Consider the following 9,763-nt stretch of genomic DNA (forward strand, 5'->3'; position numbering starts at 1 on the left):
TAATTAGGTCAGGATTGCAATAGTTTGGCTTTCTTTTATCCTTGTTATGCGGATAACTCTTATTCTCATATTTGTTTTTTTCTTCTGCACAGGCTCAGCTGTACTGAGCTCAGGCTCAGTACAATTTCAAAATTGACATGGTCCTTATCAGAACTTAGTAATTGGATAGTGCAACCTATTTGTTTGATAAAGCTGAACTGCTCATTTTTGGTTTCTAAAAGCTAATAGGCATTGTTCCTTCTTTGACATTTGATTTTAATGGCTGTAATGTTGCTCCTGTCTCAACAACTATATGTCTGGGTGTTTTTCTTGACTCCCCGCTTTCTCTGCAGGAGACTAACTCTTTAACTCTTCAGCTTCTGGCGTTGGAGGTAGTATCCTCATTGTTCCAAATGCTGCAGTATTGTATAGAGTTGTCACAGGCAAAGTGCTGGGATTCAGTGGTGAATTAAAGCTGAAAGTAGAGGTTTAGTTTTTCCTATGTCTGCTTAGCTTTAGTTAGTTCATAAATAATGTAATCATAAAAAATACCTTTGCTGTAGTTCTGCTTCAGTGTGATCCCATTAAAGTTGCCGAGAAACTTTACTAAAAACGAGGTATATAAAACTCCTCTGACCATTTTGTTTGCCATTGATAGAGTTCTTCGAGGTACCATTTTTTATTCCTGTGAGACTGGCTTACTGCAGTTCCTTTTCCTTCAGCCTTCAAGCAAAATCAATTCATGAACTATGCAACACTGCTTTAAGGCTCTTTTTATGAGGCAAGCCTAATCTGCATATGGCATTGTCCTCACTTTACAGTCTTTTAATTGGCTACAAGCAGCTTACCATATTGATTGAAAAATTCTTCTTGTTACGTTTAGAGCTATAGCTAATTATGATCTTTCTCCTCTCCTTGTCTTCTTGATTTGTAGTTCAAGTCCCCTTCTCGGGAACTCCTTCCTTTCTCTCTCAGCCCAGAGCGTCCTCTACTAGAGCACATTTCAACCCTGGCTTTGTAACACCTCATGTTTAAGATGCTGCTGTTAGCAAGGCACTGAATAAAATGGACCCCTACTCTGAGGTCAGATGGCAAATTCTACATTCCAAATAAATACAGGGATGCTTCAGAAAATATCATTGTGTTAGCCTAAGGTTGGATGTTTAGAGAATATTTCACCAGTGAAATAGAAAATATAAATTAAAAAAAAAATAGAGCCTAAGGGTTTTGTGGTTTTATGGGGGCTAAAGAGAGGTTATGTGGAAATGTTCAGTCAGTAAATAAAATGCATATTTCATTACAGTTAAATACAGGAGGATCCTCACTGAAAGGGTTGTTAAAAACAACAGTTGTCACTCTTGATAACTGTAAATATGCAGCAAAGTTAATTCATTAACTTATTATTATGGAAGGAGTAGCAGAATAAAACGTTATGATGAAGTATTATTTTCCAGCAATTTGACTGTAGTAATTTCTCCTAGACTATGATCCAATGATCTACGAACTTCTAACTCCTGCAAAAAAAATGTGTTAAATATTGCAGAAAATCCATCTTATTTTTTAAGACTGGGGCATCAGATTACTGTACAGTCCTGACTGCTGATGCAATCAATGGGAAATCTGTCTCAGAAAGATGTGAAATGGCATGCCACACTGTGTCATGAGTAAAGCTGATTGAAAAAATTCCACTTGATACTCTGTGTCACAGAAAATTTAGCATAATTCAGGGACTCAAATGAGAGTTATTCAAAGATCTGGAAAACACTGTCATCAATCTCTTTGGAATATAACGTGTGAATTATTTTTATTGTTCCATGTCTTCAAAATCTGTATTTCCTTCTTTTATGCCTTCTTTTATGTTCTTAATTCAAATGAGATCAAATGTGTTCTGGTTGAACGTCATATATATATACTATACATAAATATATATATATATATATATATACACATACACATATATATACTATACATATAGTATATAGTAGAACTATGATTAACTATATGAATAATTACTAGTTGCAACTGAACAATTTGGATGGATAGTTTCATTAAGAAAACAACATGGGGTCATTATAAGGTTCTGGTCGCTGCCCCCAGTTTTAGAAAAAAATATAGTTCTCTAAACCGCCAATCTGAACTGGTGATAAAATATCCCAAGTAGGCTCACATTAAGCTGGATAATATGCAGGCTGCTTGATTTGTATTGAATATGTGTCTGGTGGCTGGAACCCACTGTAATGAACTAGCCCACAAATCACAGCTTAATGGGAATCTACTTATACATATTGCTTAATTAAAAGTTGTGAGCTTATTAACATGTGTCTTTGGCACTGAGCTTTGGGGATGTAATCTCTGTGCAAATAAGAGGAGGTTGTAAAACTTTTATAGATTGACAATGATATTAAATTCCATACCTTAATAACCCATCATTTTCCCAAAGAATGGTTCATATCTTGTATTTATTCACTGCTTTGACAAATCATTTGTTTGCAATCCTTTACAGTGTAAGACGTCCTGTACTTCTTTTATTTGAGAACGTGGGGCTGCTGATATTTCATCTACTTCTGTTGCTTTTTTTTCTTTCTTTTTTTTTTGGGTGTCAGTAACTATTATGGCTGACATGCAGGCTCAGAAACGTTAGTTACTACAGATATACCACACCATTAGTTAGGGTTCTGCCATTGTTTCTGTTACAAACTGCTGTTTTCACGGCTATATAACTCTACTGTGATAATTTGCTTGGGGCTCAAACTTGGAGTAGAAGTTCTGAAAATGGGAGAAAATTTCTGAGCAATTAAAAAAAAAAAATCTGTGCTATTTTCCTCTTTGCTTAGTTATGTGACTTTTTTTTTCCATTTCTGCATAGCCACCTTAGAAACAATTTATTTCAATTTCTTTTTGTTTGTTGTACATAATATCCTAAGCAAGCTTTTTCTCCTTCATCATCTCAGCTAATTCCACTTAATGTTTTATATTGCTTTCATTTTACTTAAAATAATAATATCAGAGTAAAGCAATCCCTTGTAAGCCTCTGCAAACATGACTTCTGAATGAGATACTTCCTCTGTGAAAAATTTTAGGTTATTTCATCCTGTTTGGCATGTCCCCTTAGATACTTTGCAGTAAGATGGTGTCACATGAGAGAAACAGGTAGAAAAATGGTAAATAGATGACCTTTCCAAATTTTTTTGCAAGTAACTGATTCCAGTAGTTTTCATGAATGTCATGTACAGCATAGCTGTCCTTTCCGAACAGAATCACAGGTTTTCAAATTACACTCTCTGAATCACAGGTCCATGAAGGAGCAATGAAACAAAAGTCTAATTCTCACTAGCTTCAATGGTTTCCTCTTAAAAAAAATCAGAGGAAGGAACTAATAGCTGTGATATATGCCCTCCACCTCATGCCTCACCCCCCAGCCCAGTGTCCCAATGGGGAATATACATGGTGAAGAGCTTTGGTTATCTCCAGCTGACCTCTTCCAAAAAGGAAGTGGAAGCCATTTCAAACAGATGTGCTTCTTCACACAAGAAAGTTGTCTTTGTTGCTAGTGTCAGATAACTGAGTAACAGCAAATAAAACCAGCTTTCCTTGAAGGACTTGAACGTGGGAGGTCAGGACTTGACTGTTCATGAAGCAATTGAACGTGTGGGTAGAGAGATCACTCTGAGGGAAACTACAGTAAGGGACATGATGTTTACAAAGTTTTCTACCATTGAGGAGACAGGAAAACGTATGCTTAAGGAAACCTTTGTCTCTGCTCCTTTGTGCTGTTCCTGAAAAAAATATAACTGGTGAACAAACAGGGATGGTTCTCTAAACACACCGGGAGATGGGCATGATTTCGGTGTGGCAGATCTGTAAGATCTGACACAGACAGTTTGAGATCTGTACATCTGTATACAGCCTGGATACAGATCCACATCAGCATGAGTACTGTGCAGTACTGGAGCATCTCCACCAAGTGAGATCTCCACCAAAAGAGAACTGGTACCTATCTTTGGATATTGGTGCTGTGGCACAAAGCATGGCCTCACACCTGAGAAGGTCCATGCAAAGGCACTTCTTCTGCTCTTGTATTTGTGGTCAGTCACAGTCTGTTATGAGGCCTAAGTGCTGTTGTGACTCCTAAAATTTTGGGCTGAAAGCTTTGGATTTCATCATTACTAGGAACCTACTGCAAATACAGGAATTTTTTAGGGAAAAGTTTCTGGAGAGGGATCCTAGATGACCTCATTCTAGATTCTATTCTGGGCCTTCATATCACCATGAATGCAGCAATGGGATCCCATCACAACAAGCTGAGGTGTAGCAGACCCAGATCAAGGAGTGATATTTCACATACCCTGGGTTGTAAGGAGCCTGACACAACAATTGGTGTATGCATGAGTTTTTACAGCATTACGATGGAGTATCAAGCACAAATGACTAACAACTAGATTTTTATTCCTAGAATATGAATCTTATGAATATGTAGTAATTTAAGAAATAGGAAATTGTTTTCAATATACATGCTAAGATAAACTGATGAAGTGTATAAGCTAATCCATATTCACTGCTTCTGGCAATTGAATAAACTAAGGTATAATAAAACAGTCATGAAGGATTTCCTTTTTATGGCCCTCAAAGTTTGAGTTTGAGTCAGGACATCTTTTCTTGCAGTTGCTGCTGCTGCTGCTGCTTCTTTTTTTTTTTTTCCTTTTTCTGTAGTTCTGACAGTTTAAAAAATGATTATTTCATGTTGGCACAAAGCTCAGTTACTTTGGCCAATTAATTGGAAAATATCAAGTCAGATGGGGTTTTGCTTTCAGACTTTACAATAGTATAACAAAAAGGAATTTTGAAGCAAGTAGTTGGTTCAACCTGAATTGTGAAAAATGTTTAATTAAAAAATGTAGGCACTGACAGAGCTGAATATTCTTGAGGGAAATTATTTTGACAAAGAAACTCAGCAACACTTCCACGTATATTCATAAATCCATTTGATGGCACTTTTTTGTCTAGCAAAATTTTCTCCTGCTCTAATCCCAAAGCTACACTCTTAGGACCTGACTCAAGAAAGCAATTAAATACCACTGAAGTCTGTGGAACTTGAAAAAGCATTTGAAGTCCTGAACATGTTAAGTTCTTGGCCTGATTCCTTCTGAACTTCATTCTTTAGAAATCTACTCTTTCTTAATTAATTTGATTAAGTAGCATTTTGTCTGAGACACTCTCCATTGTGAAGAAAAGTAAGAAGAGCTAGTTGGCAGTTAGACTAATGAGAAAATGATAATTTCTCTAATACCCTGCCAGGGTCCAGTAAAATACTACTCGCATTAAAATAAAAGTTATATTTCCCTAATCTTTTAGAGATGTGTGATTCTTTCAAAATGATATTCAAATCAAAGACTTATTACGGTCCCAAGCTTCAGCTCATTTGTTCTAAGAGGTATGCTTGAATTCCAGCAAAGAAAAAGGAGAATTAATTGTCTTGCCTGACTAACTTTTGTATCATATCATTTCCACAATTTATTTCATTTATTTGATTTTATTTTTATCAGTATAGACTTACATATGCTTTTTGAATGGTCTTGCTCTTTAGTCAGCTAAGCATTGCATTGAAGGTAAAGTTTGCCCGTTATTTTACCTGGATAAGGAGTCCAGAGACAAAACTCCAGCCCTCAGTGTGTACAACAGGCAGCTGAAGTGATTAACCGACTACCATCCTCACTTAGTTGCACTCATGTCTGTTTCGAGGAAGCCTCACAAAGGGCATTAAGGGAAGAAGCCAAATCAAAGTCAGGGTACTAGGACAGAAAGGGAAGCCAGCAATGACAGTGACATATGGGAAGTGTCTGAGGAGCTGTGAGAGCACTGCTCAGCCTCTGTTTTGGGGGTGAAGGCAGTAGTTTAGCTACTGTCAGTAGTGGGTGAGGCTCCAGCAGCAACAATTGTGGCAGTATTCTCCTTAGAGATGAGTGTAGAGTTTGTGGCTCTAGAACTACTGCTGTGTCCATCGGTAACTTCCATCCCACAGGCTGTGCCTGGAGAGGCCTATGGCAAAACCATGTCCTCCCATGCTGCCACATTCAGTAGCTCACTGAGGTACTGAAGATATGTGCCCTGATCCACAATGGGAAAGTCTAGTTCTGGAGCATCTGTGATACAAATACCCACACAATGTGCAAGGCTTTGGAAAAACTCAAGCCATCAGAGTGGCTGATTTGGCCAGCAGATTTTCTGCTGCTGCTCCTTCTGTGCTTCAGTGGCTCAGAGGTAAATCCAAACCTCAGACAAGATCACACTCACTGGCCTTCACACAGACTACACTTTGCCAAATAAAAACAAGGTGAAGCCATTAATGCCACACTTTTCCTCTGTGTATGTTATTTAGATCTTGCTCTGCACAGTACACAAACACACTTTTTCAAGGCTCTAATTGATATTCGGAAAGAACATTCTCAGTCTTAATGGAATTCACAGTTAATCTTCAGGGGAAAAGAAAATCAGCATTTTTGTGTGAAATTAGGTGTATATTGCTTAATCAAGGCTTTTCCAAATTAATTTACTAACAATAAGTATTCATTCTGATTCTCTTTCCAAAGTCCCTTGTTTCAATATAGTTATTAATTTTTACATGGATACAGCTAATTATCAAAGAAAAACTAATGAGGTGGCTCATGATTTACTGCAAGAAGTACTTCTTCTAAGATACCATACTATCTTCTTTTTTGTTTTCAAAAATGCTCAAATTATTTAGATTTGAGCTTTTTCCACACTGTAGGTATCCCAGGAACAAATAATGTTTTGTCTGCTATTCCAAGATGGGCACCACTGAATAGAATTCCATTTTCCACAGAAAAAAAATAATCCTCTTACATACTCCAGAACTTCATGGAACGATGAATTACATCCTTTCTTCTTTAGTACCATATCAGCTTTCTGCCCAAACACAGTGCAATGGAAAAGATGTTATGCCACCCAGACCAGAATTCATTGCAGAGAGGTGAGGTCTAGACAGGCCTGAACAGGTGGGCAGCTGGCCACAAGGCCTCCTTGTACAACTAAAGTCACATGAAGGCCCTTCAGAAATCTCTAGAAGAGCCAAAAGTTTCATTTTGCCCTGTAGACCCAATTTTCAGTAGCAATGAAAGATTTATCTGGAAAGGTATTCTTTTACCTTTTTCCAGGCATACTACTAACTTTTTTCTCCAGCTCCCAGAATCAATCTTTAATTAGCAGTGTTGAGAGACAATCCTGGAAGACTGATAACCACAGACATGCCACCATGGTAGCAGGATAAAACTCTTTCTGTTGACTCCAGTGCCTGGAACCTGACACAAAATTGGCTTCAACCAAGCTGCTGTTTATCAAGTGTGAAGTATAGGAAGAGTTATGTCAAAGAGTTATGTCAGACAGTTATTTCAACCAGCATGCCTGACTATACCCCCTTGAATGAAACCCCACTCCCTCCTAAGTCAGCTGAATCATTGCCCACATATGCTAGGAAGCCAATACTAGTACCCAAACCATTATACAGCAACCAAACAAAAAGGTTTGTTTGGTTCAGGCTACTAAGGCAGAGTTGTACTTCTTAAGTAATTAAGGCCAGCAAGATAGGGCTGCTGGTGTAATGCTCTGAGAAATGCCACTCGTGGTAATAGTGCCCATCAAGAAGAGAAAAAAAGAAAAGAAAAGAAAAGAAAAGAAAAGAAAAGAAAAGAAAAGAAAAGAAAAGAAAAGAAAAGAAAAGAGAAAGATTCCTCCCTATATTGTCTAAATGTCTTGAGCTTACTGAGCAGGAACTGGAGAAATAAGAGGCAAATTTTCATTTATTCTCTAATGGTCCCAGAGGAAATCAGTGCAGTGAAGAAATTAATGAAAATGTTTCTTAATTTTTTAAGCAAAATTTGTGCTGAACTTAAATTGAATTCTGAAAAAATCAGATTATCTAGTTGTAATGTAAGTCTACGTACCCATCAGGACTTATCTAGAACTTATATTGAAACGTTTACATTATAATGCTATTGATTCCATTGTTCTTTCTGACCCATCAGGCACATACCCAGAAATGAAAGAGTTATCTCTACCCGATGTGCAAATACAGCTTAAGCATTGCTAGTGCAGGCTTTTTCTCCTTGTCCTGATAATCTGTGTGCCTCTAAGGGTGGAATGACCAGGATTACCACTCATTCTCTGTCCTAGAGCATCCTAGGCTCCAGCACTAAATAGGAAGAGGAGTGTGTGGTCTATTTCAGAGGAATAAGACAAATATCAGTATTTTCTGTTGGCCACTGGGAAATCATCCAACAGTAAGAGCACCTAGTGCCTCAGCGTCCATACAAGACCAGGGAAACTTTTCAGTTAGTTAGTGGCATAGTTTATGTATTCTTGGGTTAGATTTTATCTACTGAAATTCACTGAAGAGTTATCTGTCCTGAAATAGATGTCTCTCTTCTAAAGCAACTACTCAAAGTTAAGTATTTCATACACACTCAGAGGATAAAACTGTAAGACAGTCCATGTATTTAGGATGGTATTTTTATGGTCAAAGCTGAGCTAAAATATACAGCATGCAAAACATTGCTTTACGTTTGCAGACATGGCAAGTGGCTTCTGTGGTTACCCTTTGAAGTTCTCTATTTAGAGCCCTTTGAGGTGCTTAAAATCTGAAGTATCCAGATTATTAGCAGCTTTTGAACATACAGTACTGGTTAAAAAAAACCAATTCCAAGTATCCATAGCCCAAGACCAAACAGAACCAGCTCAGCTCAGCTGGTTAGATTAAGGATTGCAAACAAATCTTGTAAATACCTGCAATTAAATTATTCCAAGTTCATCTTTTTAAAAGAAAACATGTATAGAAGCCCCAGTACTTCATTCTTTCCAAGAATAAATGTGCTAAAGTATAGGGGAAAAAAAAAATGTATTGTATTTTACATGCAAGCTCAGTTGAGAAAGAAGCCTTGGCATTCTCACATTCAGTTTTCACAGGATTTTCCATGTAATAGCACATATTCAGGTGGCTTGAATAAGCATCCAAACATCTGAGATTTATTAATTGGTATTTATAATGAGCACCTGATGTTCTAAGATGAGGCAGTTCCTTTTCACCGTTCCCTTGTGAGGATATATTATATTGTATTTCTCTAAGTTAAATGGAAGACAAAAAATTGCTACTGGTGTAAGATACTTTGCAATAACTTGACAGCCAGTATCTGTCACTGCTCTAGCTTTCTCTGCTCTTGGCATCATTTGAGGAGTTCTGTATGAGCCCACCTGGGACTGACAGAGACAGACGGCAATCAAAGCAGCTGTTCTTGAAGGAGCAATTGTAAATCTGACAGAGAATGAATTTATTTTATCCTTTGCTTTTTCAGACCTTCCCAAAACCCTTTGGGAATTACACCAGGATGGATATGTGAATATGACCACTGTGAATTCTGTTTACTAGAAGAAGTTTCTTATGTTTCATTTTGCAGAAAATCAGTAAATGAAGCTTTCTTGGGAACATAAGGTATTAAGGATCTTCCCTCTAATCATCTCAAAATGGAATGAAAGCAATGTTTTATGATAAGAAAGAGTACATTTAGGCCATGAGTTTAATTATTGTTGCTGACTCTGCATTTCTAAATTCATGGATCTATAAGCAGCTACTTTCAGAAAGTGAAGCCTGTGTTGGATTGAAATCGTGCAGACCACCTTTGATTTACAGAAGGAATACCCCGTTTTCCTGAAGTCTGCATTCATGTTTGATCCAGGAGGTTTTGATTTAAGAATTATCAGCACTGGAATGGATCCC

This window comes from Gallus gallus, chromosome 2 (genome assembly GCF_016699485.2).
Source record: "Gallus gallus isolate bGalGal1 chromosome 2, bGalGal1.mat.broiler.GRCg7b, whole genome shotgun sequence".
NCBI classification, from domain to species: domain Eukaryota; kingdom Metazoa; phylum Chordata; class Aves; order Galliformes; family Phasianidae; genus Gallus; species Gallus gallus.